This window comes from Patiria miniata, unplaced genomic scaffold (genome assembly GCF_015706575.1).
Source record: "Patiria miniata isolate m_02_andy unplaced genomic scaffold, ASM1570657v1 HiC_scaffold_9, whole genome shotgun sequence".
Taxonomy (NCBI): Eukaryota; Metazoa; Echinodermata; class Asteroidea; order Valvatida; family Asterinidae; genus Patiria; species Patiria miniata.
Window position 1 is genome coordinate 17,000,907 of NW_024037076.1, and position 19,529 is coordinate 17,020,435.

A 19,529-nucleotide genomic window follows, 5' to 3' on the forward strand; every position below is an offset into this window, starting at 1 on the left:
CAGTTAAGTACCTACAAAAAGCGAACATTTCTTAATCAAATTGCAATCTGAAATTTGGTGGTCAATATCTACTGTGTAAAAGCTGCAGGGCCCTCACAAGGCACATGCATTAATTCAGGCATGCAACTGGGAATTTGGAAAAAACAAGGAAACTCCAAACCACACCAGACTCTGTACAGTGTTTTTCAATTTGTAATGGCAGTGAAAAACGAGGAAATCAGCGGATCCGAGGAAAAGCTGCACACCTGATTAATTGTACATACATATGTAAGACTGGACCGGACTCAGCATCCACACAGCTATGCGACGTGCCAAAGATCGCCAATCCTGGAGATGAACAGCTTAAAGTTGGCTGCCACCCACCCTCTTGCTGAGGACGGCACCGGATAGATAGATAGAGCATGGCGCTATGGGCTCCATGCACCGACGAAAGAGGGCGCCCTTTTACCTAGCAACGACGTCCCATGGGCGGGACATTTCTCTGGTTGACGCGCACCGTTCCTTTTGTGTGACGCACGTACACTAGGGGATTTGTACTGTACACGCAGTGGACGCGCTTTCGCGGCAAATGAATTGCAGTCAGGCAAGATAGCGTCAGTCGGTCACCCCCAACTGTACTATCTTTGCCGGTGAGGGGGTACTTGTGAACGGAGCGGATAAAAATTAGATTGTTGCAAGCACAAGTGAGAAATATCACTGTCAGCTTTTCAAATGACATCTCAAATTAAAAACATAACTCCTTTTAACACTTCAAGGGCAGGATCAGAGCTAGAGTGTGGAATGACAAATCAATTTGTTTAAGGACAATGTGAAATGAGACATGGAGGGGTGGACACTTACAGCTGGACACTGTGAAATTTCACACCAGCTAAATTTGTCAACTCACAGGCAGTTAGCATGGGAGGTTTCTGAAGGAATGCAGTATGAGGGCTGTACTGACCAGATGGCTTAGTGGTGAATTGGTCTTCTTGCCAAACTGGTGGTAGGCTAGATTTAAAGCCCTAATGCATCATAATAAAGTCAGCCTCAATGATACTAGTAGTACTAAACATTGTAGTACTAGTAGAATTTGTTTTCAGATGTGGGGGTGGGGATGTTCAAAATTTAGTCTAAGAATATCCCCTCATCATTATAAGATAGAGCAAGGAACAGAGTAGGCAAAAATTGTAGTCTCCAGCTTTGGGTCTCAAGTCTCAAGTCAAATGACATGTGACAATAGGCATTCCTTAGTCGTCTTAATAATAAACTATGATTATAAAGCGCATTTCACAAAAGGTCCCAATACGCTGTAGAGTCACATCCCCCCCCCCCCTCCACCGGTGCCCCTTCACTTGGCAACAGACCTTCACTGGGGAGGGGGGGGGGGGAAGGATTTGAAATCTTTAATTGCACACAAAAAATACATACCTTGCCCTCAGTGCCCCACCCCTTGAAAATTGGTGCACCCCCATATTAAGTGCACCCTATAATATTCATGTTAGGTGCGTGATGTGATTGGTTAAAATACGATGTACATGTATGCTGAAAAAGAAAAAAAAACGCTAGCTGTTTTGCCTGTCAGCAACAAGCATGATCGATGGGTAACATACGTGTAGATGTACTGGTCCCTACAGCACCACTGGGGAAAGCCTTCAATAAAAAACACTTCCCAAAACAATCACTGGGAGAAGCAGATATGAGTAAAAAATCAGTTCAGGGCGTGAATTGCCCCACCCACCCACACCGGTAGACCTGTACACACACCTGTCTCAATCACTCACACGTAACAGTCAGTGTACAGAAAACTCCACAAACCACACGCAGAGAAAGAACTGTGACCTGGATGTGTTGTCAATTACAAACTTCCCAGAAGTTGGCAAGTAAATTTAATGATTCCGCTGAAACTTCATTTGAGTTCCAGTTGACGGATCGAGTTCACAGTTGCTCCAATTCGATGAGGCTTGTGGGGAAACTGTTGGATCTCGGTCAGTTGCCTTATATGCACAAAGTAGAGCAGAAGTTTTTCCCTTTTACAGTTTTAACTAGTCCTACCAAGCCTACAGTATAAACCAACTAGCGGTACGTTGGTCTAGATTTCTTAAGTTGCGCGCTCCTCCAGGTTATAGGGGAAACTGTACAGGGTGAGTCAATAAAGAAAAGGACCTGGATTAACAGGTTTTTTTCTTTCTTAAAAACAAATAAAATTGACGTACACAAATTAAGATTACACTCATACGAGCATACCGTATTCTTCCACTCATCTGAAAAAAAGAATAATTGAAATTGATCCATGCTATCAGCAGTTATGCATACGTGTCTAAAATAAGCTATTTTTATAGCTGTCCCTGGAATGCCATTGGAAGATATTGATCTGAGTGAGAATTACAAATTAAACACAGGCATTCAAATACCATTTAATGAGATTTTAATCAGTTGAGTCAAGATTGAAACATAATTTGTGTGTTTTGAACATGAGCAACAAGTCAACTCTTATTTTTCTGAAATATTGATGGTGATTTTTGTCTGTTTTCCTTTTCGCTCATTTGTGGAGGTGGGAAAACATCCATGTTTCATTGTATTTGATGGGCATTCAGTTCGTAGGACAATAAATGATCAGTGGTGGACAGCTGAATTGTGTGATCTGTTCATTAAATTAAACGTAACTTGGGAATAGCGTGTGCAAATTACGTGAAATTAATTTCACAGTTACTAGTCCATAATAAACATACTTCATCCCTATGTTATTTTTAATGAAATGGAGAGCTACATATTTTTAAAATATGTTTTATTCTAAGTTGGTCACTTTCTTTTTGACTCGCATGTGACAGTATCCTCATGAACAAAGCCATTGAGAAACTGGGAAACCGACAACAAAGGGCTGGATAGCTCAGTTGGTATATAGGAACACCGGTACGGAGGTTCAACCCCACTCCAGGTAATTTCTTTGTTCCACTTTATAACTATTATATATGCACCTATATTCAGTTTATTTGACGATTTGTATTTAAAAAGCTGTATCCCCTCTGAGCGACCCCCGTTTGCTATTTCCTATAAGTTTGCAACACCAGCGTTGCTAGCAATAGCATTGTGAATTTGGGCATAATACCTGCACCCGATTTCACTAAACGAAACTCGAGTTACGACGTGTAACACGTCGCAACCCGCGATGCGTCATACAATCAATTTCAGGAAACTTGCGATGTGTTGAATGCGTCGTAACTGTTTTTGTTTTTTGCTGAAATAGAAGAGACAAGTGATGACTTCACATGGAAATATATTTTTTTTCTGAAGTTAGCTAATTATGATGTAATTTTTGTTATGACTCTGTTGATTAAATTCATCTCTTGTTCTCTTTCCACTGAAAGATGAATGCAAATGAATTATCTTCATAAGATTGATAATTAAAAAATATGTGAGATTGATTTTCGTCCTTTTTAATGAGACTAGCCTGGAATAAATAGATGTCAGTTTTATCAATGTTATTTTAAAATGAGAACCTGCTTAAGGTTAAAGATGCTTAAGGTTATTCAGTTAACGCTAAATCTGGCAATTATCCGAAGTGCTCGCTAGTAATGCAAAACGTGACACGAAGCAACCCTTGGCCACCTTTTGGGTAATGAAATTACAGAACCGAACCTTGCTTGACATACATGTAGATCAGACAATAAGGATGTTCAAAACGCAAAGCAGGATTCCGAAGCTTAAGTTACGATGAGTTTTGTGAAATCGGGTGCTGGAATAAATGGATGTCAGTTTTATCAATGCTATTTTAAAATGAGAAGCTGCTTAAGGTTAAAGCTGCTTAAGGTTAATCAGTTTATGAGTAGAAACATAGAATGCTAGATCTGGCAATTATCAGAAGTGCTCGTCAGTAATGCAAAACATGCCTCGAAACAACCTTTGGCCACCTTTTGGGTAATGAAATTACAGAACCGAACCTTGCTTGACAAAGACAAGAAGGATGTTCAAAACGCCACTTGAGCAGGATTCTGAGGCATGCTGGCCAATGCCAGCGGGGAGGCACACTGGCTCATCAGTAATTACTTCCTTCACCTATACCGTTCACCTCTCTGACCTACCGGTAAGTTCGAATCCCACTTAGACCGCGATGTGGATCAGGATGTTTTCAGTCCCCGCCTCAGCGTGCTAGTCTGAGGATCAGACATTACGTGTGCAGAGCCACACGAAGGAACGTCTGACATATCCTACAATGCAAAATGTATGCGACCCCGCGTGCCGGCCAATCAGGGTTGACTTCAGAAACTGCACGTGATGTCTTTTTGATACAAAATGTGGACTAAGCTGTTGATTGGTCAATTTTGCTACTATGTTTTTGTAACACAATGAATTACGGAAGACCTGATAAAAGCTGTCAACGGGATGGTCAGAATCTCAAAGTCAAGACGCAGTCTTGTTTTGTATAATTTATCGCAACCACCCACCTGATGGGCTCTCAACCAATAGGAATGGGTAAACTGTCTTAGGTATTTATGAATGAGCACATAAAGGAACAGTTGTAATGAAATCACCACAAGTCAATCACAAGCGAGTCACAAGTCAATAACAAATCCGCAAGTCTCAAGCCAAGCTACATATACGCTATTCAAATTAATTGTGAGTTACAACACGACGAAGGCATTCTATCTCTTGCAATTGTCTGACCCCATCACTGACTTACTTGTGACTGGATAACTTGTAATTTGATATGTGAATGACTTGATTAGAACTCTAGAGTAACAGTGCCAGCACCTGATGTCATGAATCTCATCGTAACGTACGATGCATCGCAGTGCTCTGTTGCGTCCTGCGATACATTTCACTAAACACGTCAAACTTGTGACGCGTCGTAGGTGTATTTATGGCACAACTCGGTGACTGTTTTATTATGTATTTATTCAGCGTACAGTAAATAGTCGTCTGATATTCAACAAAGAGTCGTCGGACCTCCTCTCGAAAAGTTTTAAAACGTGAAACAAAATGGCCGACGTGTGATGCAATTTTTAAAGGAAAACATGCATTGGGTGGACTGTATAGCTGCTTTGAAATTTCAACTGCAATTTTCCATGTTAATTCATAATTATTCAATGCATTTTCTGTTTTACAACTTTACACTGTCTCGGTATTATAGTCTCGTTTATGTTTTTTTGAATGGCATAAAAATGGCTTTAAAAAAATGCTTCTTATTTTGCGATGACCACTAGACACGTCGTAACTTGCGACTTGTTTTAAGCTGTTGTCAAGGAACTTACGACGCGTTCAACGCATCGCAGGTTTCGTGGTATGGATCATACGACTTGTTGCGGGTTGCGACATGTTACACGTTGATCGGGTTGCAGGTAAATTGGAGCCATGAGGGGCTAAGGGTGCAGTGAATGGAAACTGTCCAATATCACGATCTGGACCAGATCAATTACCTGGGATTCGAACCCAGGTCAAAGATGTGGAGGGCCACGACAGTAATTGTGGTGATACTAAAATGAGCCCTTGTTAGTGTTGCCACCAAGCTCCATGCAATTGACCTATCGCAGTAGAATTGCGTTAGAATCACATCAATGAGCTTGTGAATTATTGTCCAATTACATGACATACAAATGGACGCGGAACGCGCAAAATCTGAGACAAACAAAACTTAGTGTACAAACACTCCATAGGGTTGTCTAAGGGGCGTGGCTAACTCGCAAACGGTGATAGGTCAATTCCTTTGGGAACTCACAAGATGGTCTGAGGAATTTTGCATGAGCCCGATGAGCAGGGGTAGTAATGAGGAAGCAAGGAATGATCCTATCAAAGCCAATTGCACAGCTCTTCCATCTTCATTCATCAACCAACATGGGAGCATGAATGAGAACATGAATGAGAGTTGTATTCATGATCAAGCACAGAAAGCTGATGTCTTTGATGATTCCCCCCTCCCCCTACTCCCCTCCCCCTCCTGTCGCTTCGGGGGGGGGGGGGGGGGGTTAGGAAGCCGCTCATCCTTCCATGGAAGGTGGAAGGCATTAATGTCCTTCCTGTTTGGACAATAAGTAGGTCGATTCAATCATAACACATTGATAAAGGCAAGGAGCTGATGAAGTGAAGACCCACAGTCGCAGATTCATGGAAGGAAGACATATGAAGGACAGCCGTTCAGCTCCGGGCTGTTTTCTGAACTCTGATCTCAATATCTGGGCCAATTGTAATGTTTGAAATCCTGTGTTGAAGTAGTTACGTCCTTTACCAATTGTATATTTGTACACTGAAATCTACAAGTGACACAGGAATCAAGCTTAAGCACCAAGCAGGGGCGGATCCAGGAATTTTTGCAGGGTGGGGTTTTCATCAGTAAATCAATGCTGAAATGTAGATATTTTTTTCCTACAAACTACGGTAGACACGTGGCCTCCATAAAATCAATAGGTTTGGGGGGGGGGGGGGGTGGCACGTACAACACTTTCAATGGGAGCGCTGTTCAAATCCGACGATCATGAACAGTACCGTATTACAGAATAGTGTAACTACCTCCGTACCCAAGCTGGCTCAGTCTGAATGTTGTCTACAGGCAGACATTATCACCGGTATAATTGTCATAATTTTGGGGGGTGTCACAGCAGGGGGGGGGGGGGGGGAGGTTCCACATTATTATAAATATTATTTCTATGTAAAAACCAATTTGAGTAAGAGCTGGGGGGTTCAACCCCAAAATCCCCCTTCTGGATCCGCGCTTGCCAAGGCTGTGTTGACGAATTACCGGTACTTTAAATGAGTAGGAACATCAGTGAGTGAAAGCTTAAACTCTATTAATGCGAGAAATGAACAAATTTTGCGAAAGGGCGTGACTTGGACCAGAATGTGGAAGCCAACTTTCATTGCTGGTTACATGTACATGTATATGCTGTGCTGAGCTCATATTTCACTCCCTAGTAATGCGGATGCCTTTGTGCACTTGGAAATGTCTAGTTCATAGAGGAAATCCTCTGGACCAGAGTTGGATGCTTGATCAAGCTTTCATGTCCTGCTTACGGTCCCTGTGAATTGAAGGGATGGTCAGTTACAGATATGTACATTGATCCATGTTACAGATATGTACATTGATGTATGCATGCAGCATGCATAGTGTATAAGTTCAATGGTCTTAAGCCCCTGTCACACTTTTGCGTATCCTAATTCCATACGAGTTCCTTATCAAAATGTTTCAATACGCAGCCGTACGCTCAAAACGTCATATTTTTTTTATTACTTTGACTTTAATGTGCGACGCACATCTAGCGTACAAGTAACGACTTCAGCGCATCCACTGCGTATGAGTTGCGGCAAGTACACTATCTGTGCGTTTCTCATCAGTTACGAATAAGCACAATGCGCTGCCCGCTCGCAGGACGAACGGTACTAAGTCGTGCAATACGTTGGCATTTGCTATGAGTTCGTTCAGCGTGCGCTGTATCTTCGCTGCAAGTACGCTATGTATATGGTGGTTCATATGCTGACGGGGTGCGTGCCGGGAGGTCAGCGTGTTACCGCGTATGAACGGCTTATCCCCCACGAACACATAGCCTACTCGTACCGCGCTCGACCGATGCGGGACCGATGTGCTGCGTATTTATAACGTATGACCTGCGTAACAGCGTACGCAGCGTAGTTTTGTGCATGCCCAAAACTATCCGGCGTACTGGGCCGTACCATGCGTATGCCTGCGTACATAAAACTTACACAAAACGATAGAGATGCATATGAGGTGCGTATTGTGCGTACGACTGCGTATGAAAAAAATGTCAATGCGCAACTCATAAGGAATTAGGATACGCAGAAGTGTGACAGGGCCCTAAGATACGGTAGTGAAAAAAAGAGCTGTACAAAGATATCAATGAGAACTAGTAATGACAGGCAATGGGTGTCCGACACCTGCCACTGTGATATTTAAGGATGCATTAGGCTTAATGCAGACGAGCACATTAAACATGATCTGCGTGGCTGTTTGAAAATGTTATTCAGAGGAATATCGCAGAGTCACGGTTTGGAGGTCTGCCAGCGCTAGATGCAGTATGTACTCCCGAAGGCAGGTTTGATGACTCTTATACAAACCAAGATCTGAAAATAAACCCAAACACTCATCTCATGAGATTCAAATCTAGAATCTATGCACAAGTACCCCTCATCACAAAGAGTCTGCTGCCATATGCCAGGCACCTAAGTCGAAGATGCTGGTTTGTGCACTTCAGATACATGTACATGTAAAAAATGTTTAAAGGGGCATAACTTTTAAGCTTTAAGAACACAATTTTGTTCAATGTGAGGCTTTTCATGCCTAATTACCCCCTTTGCTTAATTACCCCCTCAAGGCTTAATGTCGCCCACTTTGTGTGTGTGCAATCAACGTAACTCGCAAACAACTCGCACATATGTATGTACATTACATGTATATGCATACGCCCTTTTCACTTTACTACAGTAAAGCGGTGATAAACTATAAAACCTGAGTTAGACTAGACCACACTTCCAGTACTCTACATACATGTATGTACTATTATCATTTTCCAGTATGAACATGGCTGCAACACACATTTTCAATCTGACATCCTCTCCACTACATAACACCCCGTACCCCTCCCCTACCTCTCCTCTCCCACTCTTCTACCCTTCCTCTGCCCCCCGCTCCCACTCCCTTTTCCTCCCATTGAAGGACACTGTCCAAGATTTTTTAGCTTATCTAGTGGGAAAAATGGCACAACTTATAACAAGCACAGCAGTTCTTTGAACTGACTCATCCAACATATTGTAATTTACTAATATCAGGAAACACAAGCGTAGCTAAGTCCACTCACTCATGTCAGAATGCGTACACAGCCATATCAGGTATTCATATCTAGGTAATTTGTTCATCGCTTGCCATCAGTTAAAAATAGGGTCAAGGTGAAGACGTAATGATGACTAATGGACTAGGATGTCTAAGCAGGTGATATCAGTTGGACTTTGATGAATGGTGGCTGTTTGGCTGATTATTTGTCGTTGCCAATTAGGGCGGTGGTATTCAGTGGCTCCAAAACACTCTTGGCAAGCATTTTTGTGTATTAGTTTGTGTTACCCTTTATAAAATTCAACCTTGGTCACGTTGGTGTAGTATCCATGGACTAATGGGGTCAGATTGGTGCAGTGGTTCTTTCCTCGCCTTCCACCGCTGTGACCCGGGTTCAATTCCTGCCCTGGTCACATGTGGATTGGGTTTTCAGTCCGTGCCTGATTCCGTGGGTTTCCCCAGAATGATATTCTGGGGTTTTCCTCCCACCTCTGACACTGTAATTTCTTCTCATTGTCTTCTCTCTACAGGTTTCTTCAGGCTTGCCATGTGCTTTTGAGTAATCCTTAGCTTTTGAGTAATCCACGTGCTTTTGAGTAATCCTTACTTTTTTTCCAACTTTCACTCGGGAGGTAACACACTGAGTATACAGTGTTTAAACGCCGGTGAAGGGCAAAAACCTAATTTGATTTATATCACCCCGACGCAAAATCCATCTTATAGATACCTGTAATTGTTTATGCGGTACCCGCTGCTATGTACATCAGATTCGAACCAGCCAACCGATCCCATTAGCTCGGTGGTCGAGTGGTAAGACATCTGCACCAGAAAGCAGGAGGTCGTGGGTTCGAGTCCCACCCGAGTGATTTTTTCCAACTTTCACTCGGGAGGTAACACACTGAGTATACAGTGTTTAAACGCCGGTGAAGGGCAAAAACCTAATTTGATTTATATCACCCCGACGCAAAATCCATCTTATAGATACCTGTAATTGTTTATGCGGTACCCGCTGCTATGTACATCAGATTCGAACCAGCCAACCGATCCCATTAGCTCGGTGGTCGAGTGGTAAGACATCTGCACCAGAAAGCAGGAGGTCGTGGGTTCGAGTCCCACCCGAGTGATTTTTTCCAACTTTCACTCGGGAGGTAACACACTGAGTATACAGTGTTTAAACGCCGGTGAAGGGCAAAAACCTAATTTGATTTATATCACCCCGACGCAAAATCCATCTTATAAATAATAGTTTATGCAGTACCCGCTGCTATGTACATGTACATCAGATTCGAACCAGCCAACCGATCCCGTTAGATCGGTGGTTGAGTGGTAAGACATCTGCACTAGAAAGCAGGAGGTCGTGGGTTCGAGTCCCACCCGAGTGATTTTTTCCAACTTTCACTCGGGAGGTAACACACTGAGTATACAGTGTTTAAACGTCGGTGAAGGCCAAAAACCTAGTTTGATTAATCCTTAGTTGGTTTCATTACCAGAAATAAAAATGTATAACAATAATAACAATCTGGTCACAACTATTACAAGACATAACTCAAGTGCTATTGCACGGTCCTCTACAGTAACATACATTGCTATGTGCCAAAATCATGGTCAAGACATTCCTTTTCTTCACTTTTACATAAAAGTATGTAACACTTTGTGAGCAGCTGCATGTAAGTACAGTTTACAAATGAGTATCAGATACTCTTTTGTAAGAAACTACCGGTATCTGCAGAATTTCTATTTGCACAGGATCTGTAATTCCCCCCCCAAAAGAGGGAAATCGGAGCCCGATACAAACGTGAACAATTTCTGTGTTATACAGAAATTTCTGGTTGCTTGCGCACTGTACCCTACGGTACCGGTAGCTGACTCCTTTACATGTAAACATACAAAATGGTAGGATCCCCTTCCAGATACCCTTCTAGTGGAGCAGACGGGTGTCTCGACACATGGCATTGGATACCGCCATTTTAATTTACAAGTCTAAAATTGTCCAGAATGCTCATACATCTTAATTTTAAGAACATGCTCAACAAGTGTACAAGTATGGTCAGAAAATACACATGGTTTGCAATGCAGTTGCTGGTTTATTAGCTTGGGCGTGTTCCAATCACGTGAAGGTGTTTGAGTTTGTTAGATAGGCCTTACAAATGTGACTGTACCTAACATGGAACGATAACGCTGTCAGGAAAGTGTTCAAGGTATAATCCGACAAATCATTGATGGGATAGCAGTCTCAAAAATCCTCAGAAAATTTACTGTGGGACTGAATGTGAAAGGCTGCCAGCACTATACATGAACATGCTGCATATGCAGCAATTGGATGATTTTAGCTCGAACAGGATCACTGCGTTCATTGTGTGTGTTTGCCAATTTGGAAAACATATATAGCTCATGAAGACATAGGGCCTAGCTCATAACAAACTCAATATCACATTCAATTTCATTTATTAAATTTCATTTATTTTCTCATGAAGACTGTATTCTTTTGTTGTTAACATTCGCCAAGTTGGTGGTAAACAGAAGGTGCAACTTGCACAAAAAATGTTAGCATTGTTTGCGTACATGTAAGTGCACCCCAGGCATCACACTGAAACAAAAACTGGGGAAAAAAATGTTTTGCCTATAGAGCTTTCACTCTGAATGCTGATGACTTTTTGATGTACATGCAACAGTCAGCTTGCAAAAAGGTTGGTGAGGAATGTTTTTAGTTACCCCACCGTCATTTCAGGAAAGGAAGAAATCAAAAAGTTCCTGTTGATACAGTCGAAACAGCTACCACAGAATCTGGGAATGTTTTCTCAACATTACAGAAACACTACGGAAGACAACTTGACAGATATCCATTACCCAGAAAAAAAAGGAAAGAAAAGAGATTCAGCATACAAATTAAATATATCCTGGCGGAACACTGGAGTTACGGTTGAGTAGACTCACTGGACCTCCTCGGGGCAGGTTGACTATCCAGGGGTTTGGTGAAGAGACGTCCTGAAGTCTAAAAGATCGACACAAAATGAAAAATTTCCTGGCCGGTGCAAGGGTCGGGCGTAATTGTGATTCTTTTTTCTCTCAGCCCTAGGGTGTGCGAGTTGAGAACTTGAGCGACACTTGGAGATTTAGAGGAAGTCGTCTGAGGAATCTTGGAGACGACAATGACGATACCTGATGAGTTTGGAAGCCAGTGGGGACTGCAACTAAAGGGACTAATCGTTTTGGCAGGAAGCGATGATCGTGACTGTGTAGATACCCCCGCCGCTTCCATTATTGAGGCGGCCCTCTGGGGCACAAGCTTAGCCCCAGTGTTCATCAGTCAAATTCGAGCAGCATCATGGTGTCTGGTGGCTTACTGATCCAAGACTCACTCATTACCAATTGACCTGATCTTTTTGCAAGTGTCCTTTGCAAACAACAAAAATAAAAACAAAAAGTTGTCAACGATGGGACAGTCTTGACCAATTTAGCTCAGTGACAGGCAGGTGAGTGAGTCCATGAAAACAGGAGGAAATGTCAAACTACCTATCGAATTATGGTAAATATGGTTGGTTAAGAGAGTTTCACAGAAAGGACATCAAGGGACATTGCCCTGAGATCATCCAGGTAATGACTGCTCAGACAACGCCGAAGGAGGTGAAACTGTACACTTGCTTCACCTGCTATATTAAGTCTTGATTCTTTAGACTAATTAGGCTATAAAGCCATTTTCTGAGGTGGCACTGTGAGTCAAGCTCAGGTGGTAGGCACGCACTCCGGGCTCCTTCCACCAATAGTATAACCAAAATGTGTACGAGCATGGCACCACCTCAAAAATGGCGTCTAATTTTGTTCGGCGAAGTACACCGTATAGAGAAGAAACACCTGAGCCATATTTCTTGCAACTGCTAACCATGCATTGTGCGCTTTATGATTTTGTACTCGTGCATAGAGCTAGCAAAGAAATTCAGCGCTAACCCTGAACACAGAATCCTTAGTTATGGGATGTTTACATACTTGTACGCACATAGTTTTGCTTATAATGCAGTAAGCAGAGACATAAAAATCAGGGCAATCCTGCTAACACAGGGAACGCTTCTTTTTGAGCTGGGACAGACACGTGCGTACCCAAAAACGTGAGCGAAAGTTCCAGGTACATTGTACTTCAGGTTGCAAATGTCAATTTTATTTCCCCAAATCTTCTTTGCACATTCTTACACAACCCTTCTCAAAGGAAAACACAACTTTTTATTGATGTTGCTGATGCTTTCACATTCAAGAAACACTCAATTCGCTTTGGGTCCAGTTGCCAACAAGTTCTAATGGAGAGCTCGGAATTGTGTTTCAATTCAGCTAGGGTACCACATCTTACAGGCAGTTTTGGTCTACTACATGTTTGGACCGTGTGGTGCAGTGGAAAACACCTTCCTTTTGTGTTCATGTTTTACCAATGGGGCTGTCCCGAATATACCAAATATTCAAATATTTGATCAATATTTGATCATGTGATCACTGTGATATTATTTCATCGTAAAGTTAGGCGCTTTATTGTCAGATGCCACTTTTTTTGTCAATGGTAACATTTTATATTGACTTTGGTTCATTGTTCTCATCCTTTTAGCAGGTTAAAGCCCTTGACAATTATAAAATATTTCCATGCAAACACTCCAGCGGACCATATCGAACTCCGCATGCAAATTTTAACTGGTGCACTCTGCGTGCAACTTTTGACCGACACAGCACATACGTGGTTGAAGGTGGCAATTTCAAATATCCGAATATTAAGTCAAATGCAGTTTCAAGTAATAAAGTACTAAAATACTAAGTGATCAGCCCTAATGGCAACGGGTATCCTTTTGCAAAATTACGAGTGAAAGCACAATCCACCAAAAACATATTGACACACTGGCACATGTACTATACTGCAGGTTTAACCTTTTCCCCCCAGGAATGGCAGGATGATAAATGACAACACTGCCTGTGGGTCAGTTCTAGGGAGGATTTGCAAAGATTAGAAGACATCTTTATTATGACAGGAAGTGTGCTTAGCGATAAGGTGTCCATCTTAACGCTGTTTATTTATATATATTTTGAATCAAAACAAATAACAGGCCACGTCCAGTTGGCAAGTACTGGTGGGCGAAGTGGGAACTTTTGCCCCCTCTTATCAACAGTTTGAGCTCTATAACAATAATTTTGGTTTCTCACATTTAAAAACATTCAGTTCACATGGAAAATCTTCAAGCTGCTGTCAAATATATTTGAATGGATGTGACATACAAGTACATGTATGTAATTAATTACACATGTAAGCTCCTTTCTCTGTTTTTGTGAATACAGACATATACATGTAAAAAAAAAAAAAAAAACTGCAGAAAACTACATAACACATACATGTACCCCCAATTAAAGCTGTCGGGCAGAGCATACTGTTCGAAACGTTGAGTCCCTCCAGTTCTTTTCAGAACCACACAATACTCACAAAAGAGATTTATTCACATGGTGCTACCGCAAACGTATCCTGTCTTAAAGATGTCTTGTTATTTTTAATTGTCTTTGTCTCATTTTGTTTGTCTCTGTAAAAAAAAGTCATTTCTACATCTAAGCCTTTTGGTCTTTTGAATATGCCTCCATATCAGCCTCCCCTTTTTTTGAAGGTCTATCTGATAAATTCTCCCTCTGAATGCACTGTATAATTATCATCATTATTCATTTACTATTGTGAACTTGCTGTATGGAGATGCAAATGTACATGTTGCAAATTGAACTGAAATTGAATAAGCCTTTTCGGAGTTCCAACTGCGCATTCGTAACCTGTGACAATGCACATTATTTGTCTCAAATGCCCTTTGACACCTACCCACAATGCACAAACAGCCTTTTTGTAAAGTCAGTGGCGCGATGTTGTCAAAGGCCATTTGAGACAAACAATGCGCGTTGTCACAGGTTACGAATGCGCAGTTGGAACTCCGAAAAGGCTTATTGAAAGATTGATAAACACAACCTTGGTAAAGTGAGTCCATCACGACGGCCAAGGTAAATATGGGGCAATGCAAAACTGGCCGTTAAGACAGGGATTTTTTGTGGGGCACCTCGGCCAGTAAGAAGGCAAAGATGGCACTGGCTGTTGTGGCCATCAGTTCAATTCAAGCCCTGAGAGTCCATCAAATGACAAATAGGTTTAGGAGACCCCAGGGTCAATTTGTGCCAATGGACAACGGCTAAATGCAGTTGCACAGAACTGACTAATATCTCCAGACAATAATGACTTGGCGCAAATCACCTCTCTCAATCAATAACAAAAACAGAACGGCAAGAAGAGAGAAGTGGGTCACGCTAAATTTAGGGGCAAAGACAAAGAAATCTGATGCGTGAACGCATCCCCCTCTCCCACCGGACGTGACCAAAGAAACAGGATGTTCAGACTTTGTTGGTCAAGTGACAACCACTCTTGACAGTCCAGGATGCTGATGACAACGGCTATTATAACAACGTCATTGTGACAAAGGGGAATCAAACTGACATCTTGTATTCGACCAGACGGATGTAAGCAAATGACACAGGGCAATCACGCAGAGATGGAAATTGAGAGAGACAGTGTGCTGATGAACATCTTATTAATAAGATGAGATCATCAATAGATCTTTAATTTGCAATATCACAGTCACAGTTTTATGCCGACAAGCGGTTGGCAAATCAGTGATGGCAATATCCCAAAATCTAAAGAAATAAATAAATTGTAATGCTTACATGTATATAGCGCTTTCCATCGTACCATGGGCGTCGCCAGGATTTTTTCTAGAGGGTGGCAAAGCACCTTCCCCCCCCCCCCCCCAAATCCCTGTACTTTTCACGCAGATTCTCGATTTATCATTTTGCCAGGGTGGGCAGGGACATTAATTGCCCCCCCAACCCATTATATTAAAGGAAACATGCAGTCCAAAATTTTCATAACGTATTTTATTTTATATATACATTCATTTATGTGTATTAAATGTGAATTAAAAGCAGAACTGGTTCTGGTGTACGTTTAGTGTGGCAATTTGCCGTCCAAAATTGAACCCCCCTTTTTGATTTTCGCGGCAACTCCAAATGAGGGCGCTGTTCATGACGTAAACAAAGGTAGAGAAATCCAGGGCCCGTAAATGACGTCTGGGTACGAGACGGATTAGCGAAGCTACTGTGCTGTGTGTATGCGCAGCCGCCGCGTACCCGTACGTACGTGGCATTTTAGCACACGTACGAATGTGTCTACATGTACATGCACACGTGGACGTGCCACGGTGCCACCGTTGTCGAATGAAAACAACGACGACCGTCATGACCGTGAAAGTTCCGAAGACTCTTTCTCTTCTTTCCTTAGTGAATCCGATGAAAATGGTACAGATTCGTCCGATTCGAATCAGAGTTCTAATGATTCAGACACTGACTCAATGTTTTTTTAGGGGCATGCCCAAGTTGCTGTACAGACCAGCATTCAAAGCACGACGGCTCAAAGTGCAGCGCAGAGGGCCGCGAACTCACTGGGCCCGGACCACTTTGCTCTGGTATTTACCTTCACTTTGGCTCTCCAAATGCTCCGATATTTCGGATTTACTGGAAACAAATGAAGGCTTACTCCATCCTTGGTAGTTTTGCTACACCCAGCAGCCACACACCTTGTCGGCATGGCCGAAAATCGGGTGTTATTTCTCCTCGATTCCGAACGAAACACCAGAAAAACTTTCAGTGCCGCAATGTATATGTACATGTATTATGATGCACGCCGCAATGCCGGTGCCCCCCGCAGCGCGGCAAGTCTCTGCCTTGATTTGCGTCATACCCCTCGCGAAGTTTTATGTTAATGAAGCTTCCCTTTGTGGGGAGGAGTAGTTTGACCAAACATGTTCACAAATTATTTCCCCCCATTAATCCCAGAAAATAAACACAGCCATACACAAAATATTGTTAAGAACATCATCCTTTATTGATTTAAGCAAAAAAAAATACAATCAAAATTTTATTTCATGTTCCCTTTAACAGCAATATGACTTCGCGCCTCTTCCCCCCCCCCCCCTTTCCCCCCCCTTTTTGGGGGGGCTTTTTCAGGGGGGGGGGGGGGGAGCTAACGCCCCCTTGCCCTTCCCCCCTCGCGATGCCCATGCATCGTACCAACAATCTCAAAGCACTTTACAATTATTCCCCCGTTCCTCAAGCCATGAGACCATGGCTGTTCCATTACACTCACAGGTACCCATTTATATTCCTGGGTGGAGATAGGCAATTGTAGCTACAGTAAGTGTCTTGCCCAAGGGCACAAACACCATTTCCTGGCAGGGTTTGAACCCACGTACCATCGTACACGACTCAAACACTGTAACCACTGAACCAATACTGGTACCGGTATGAGGTCAAAAAGTTACATACATGTATGTGCAATTGTGCATGTACATTTATACCAGTAAACTAACAATGAACAACTCGGAACACAAATTGAAGTTTCTTCTCTCTTACATTTCACAGTGACTTTTTTTCATCAATTTCATTAATTTTTTTGGACAGAGGACTGAAAAAGTTAACGTTGAAGGTTAGACCTGCAGGGTCAGCCTTTTTGTCCTGTGACTGACTGAGTCACTGACTGACTTACTGACTGACTCCCCGATGACTGACTGAGAAGAATGCAGTCTCTATGTGGCCTCCTCTACAAGTAACTTACAAGCGAAACTAATGCTTTCACCACGTCTGCAATAAGACTGAGACACAACAAAATATCCGTGTCAGGACAGGTTACACCTACAGTTGCTGTCAAAATCTGAGGTCTAACGCTAATACAGCTCAATGTCGAGGGCCTCACCATCGCCAAGCTCAAGTCATCGAACAGATCGCCACCAGGAACAAGGTGACTATTATTCTACTCACAAGAACACTACATTTAACGCCATTAACTGAGACTTTGGGTCCAGCTCGACTGGGCAAGCCTATAAGTCTTGTTTTTGATTGAAAATGAAAACTTATAAAATTGTATTCTACGGTTTCATTGTACATGATGCTGATTCAAACGCATTTGGAAGAAATTAGCCAGGAAACACTGCAAATGTGATGGTAACTGACCCCATTTACCAAGTACCATGTCGTACGGTATGTGACCAGGTTAAAAACACTAGGTGCGATGACCACTAGGGACTGCGATGTGACAATGGAAAGCTTCAAGGAAGCAATGGAAGTGAGATATTAGTCCCGTGATGCGACCTGTGGCTCTGGCTGCACCTGGAGAGGAAATCGCGATGGACAAATAAAAAAAAAAAGGGCGTTTATGAGACGTTGACACAAGAATCCTCGCAGTAGTTTGCTGGAGATGAGGTGCAGAAAGGGGTATGAGGTGATAATGAAGAAGGTGATGAGGTGTGCGAGAGGAGACTGTTCAGGTATTGGGGAGGTACATGTAAAGTGAGAATCAAGTTTGCTCCGGGGTAGTTGGGGTCGCCTTCTTCTCTGAGACTAGTGAGAGGTGATTGTAGATGAAACAAACCTGAATAAAGGAAGTTAGGGGTTGGAACTTGAAGGCATAAGTTGACAGGGTTGAAGTTGGCAGCGCAGACAGAAAGGTACAATGACAGGCAAGACAGGTGAATGACTTCCATGATAGGTGTATGGCTTGGACAATGACCTTTTGTTCTATCACATGTGTGCAGGAACATCTGAGGGCACTGCTTGGCCTCTAAGATAGGAAAGTGCACATATAAGCATGACATCACTGCATGTCTTACAAACGTAAGTCTATTGTTCTAATAACGTTGTATTAAGGTAATACTCATAATATTACATGTAACTGGGAAGTGCAACATCATGAATGAAACACTTGTCAACCTATACATGTAAATGGTACTTGCTCCAATCTTACATGTCTGTGTGAATCAAAATAATCACATCTGGCATTCACTGAATGCAGGTCTCTGACCTAAAACCTACTTCAGAAACAACACAAGACACAAAATAATTTTGTTAAAAACTGAATGTTATTTTAATACTTGTGCCATACTCTGCCCAGTTACGACAACACTAGTACCGGTAGGTACCGGTACATAATCACAGGGGTTAGAGGTCAGAAACACATCAACTTGGATAACATTCCCACTAATCAGAGAGGATTAATGGCGCAGCTTACTGCGCCCTCTCCTGTCCAAGTGTTGTCGTCTGACTACAGATAAGCAACAAGATGCAATTAGTCCGATAGTCCGCAAAAATGATCTGGTCATCATGTAATCCAAATTAAATCCCTGTTAATGTCGCCTTCCTCGTGTTAGGCTTGTTAATCAAATGCACAAAAAACCTAGGTGAAGCATGAGGCAGATTCTCAATAAAAAGGATTAAAGAAAGTTATTTCTGGAAAGTGTATCCTGAGGCACTCAACGAACTACACAATGTATCATAGGTGTAAATTAACGATCTGTTACTTGTGGTTTCGTCACAGATATCCTGGGCTGTTTCTGTCAGCGCTCACTTCAGAAATGAGAGGGGAATAATTGCAGCGAAACTTTCGACTGCTCCCTCCTCCATCTTCACACTTCATCATCAAAGCCTTCAGGCACTAACTCAATCGGGGAGGGGGTGGGGAAACAAAGCTGGCCCAGATTTCTTCACCTCTGACTCTCGGATACACCTGAGGTGTCTTGTGCTAAATCACACCTCGGCTAAATGAGCAATTCCTGAGACGCTGACCTCGCGCGTTGTCGGTTTTCGCACCTTTGACAATATCCTGCAGCCTACCTTGCAACGAGAGGCAAGAGAAATCTAGTGATACAGATCAGGGCCAAATATAATCTCCATGGCA

At 42.5% G+C, this 19,529-nt stretch overlaps 2 non-coding genes across 2 annotated transcripts; both read left to right on the forward strand.

Annotated features, from left to right (window-relative positions):
* The first annotated feature begins 9,545 nt into the window (after positions 1-9,545).
* On the forward strand, positions 9,546-9,618 carry Trnal-cag. Its single transcript has one exon. It is a non-coding gene; the product is annotated as a tRNA-Leu (tRNA).
* Positions 9,619-9,803: 185 nt separating this feature from the next.
* Positions 9,804-9,876, forward strand: Trnal-cag. The gene has a single exon. It is a non-coding gene; the product is annotated as a tRNA-Leu (tRNA).
* The last annotated feature ends 9,653 nt before the right edge of the window (positions 9,877-19,529 follow it).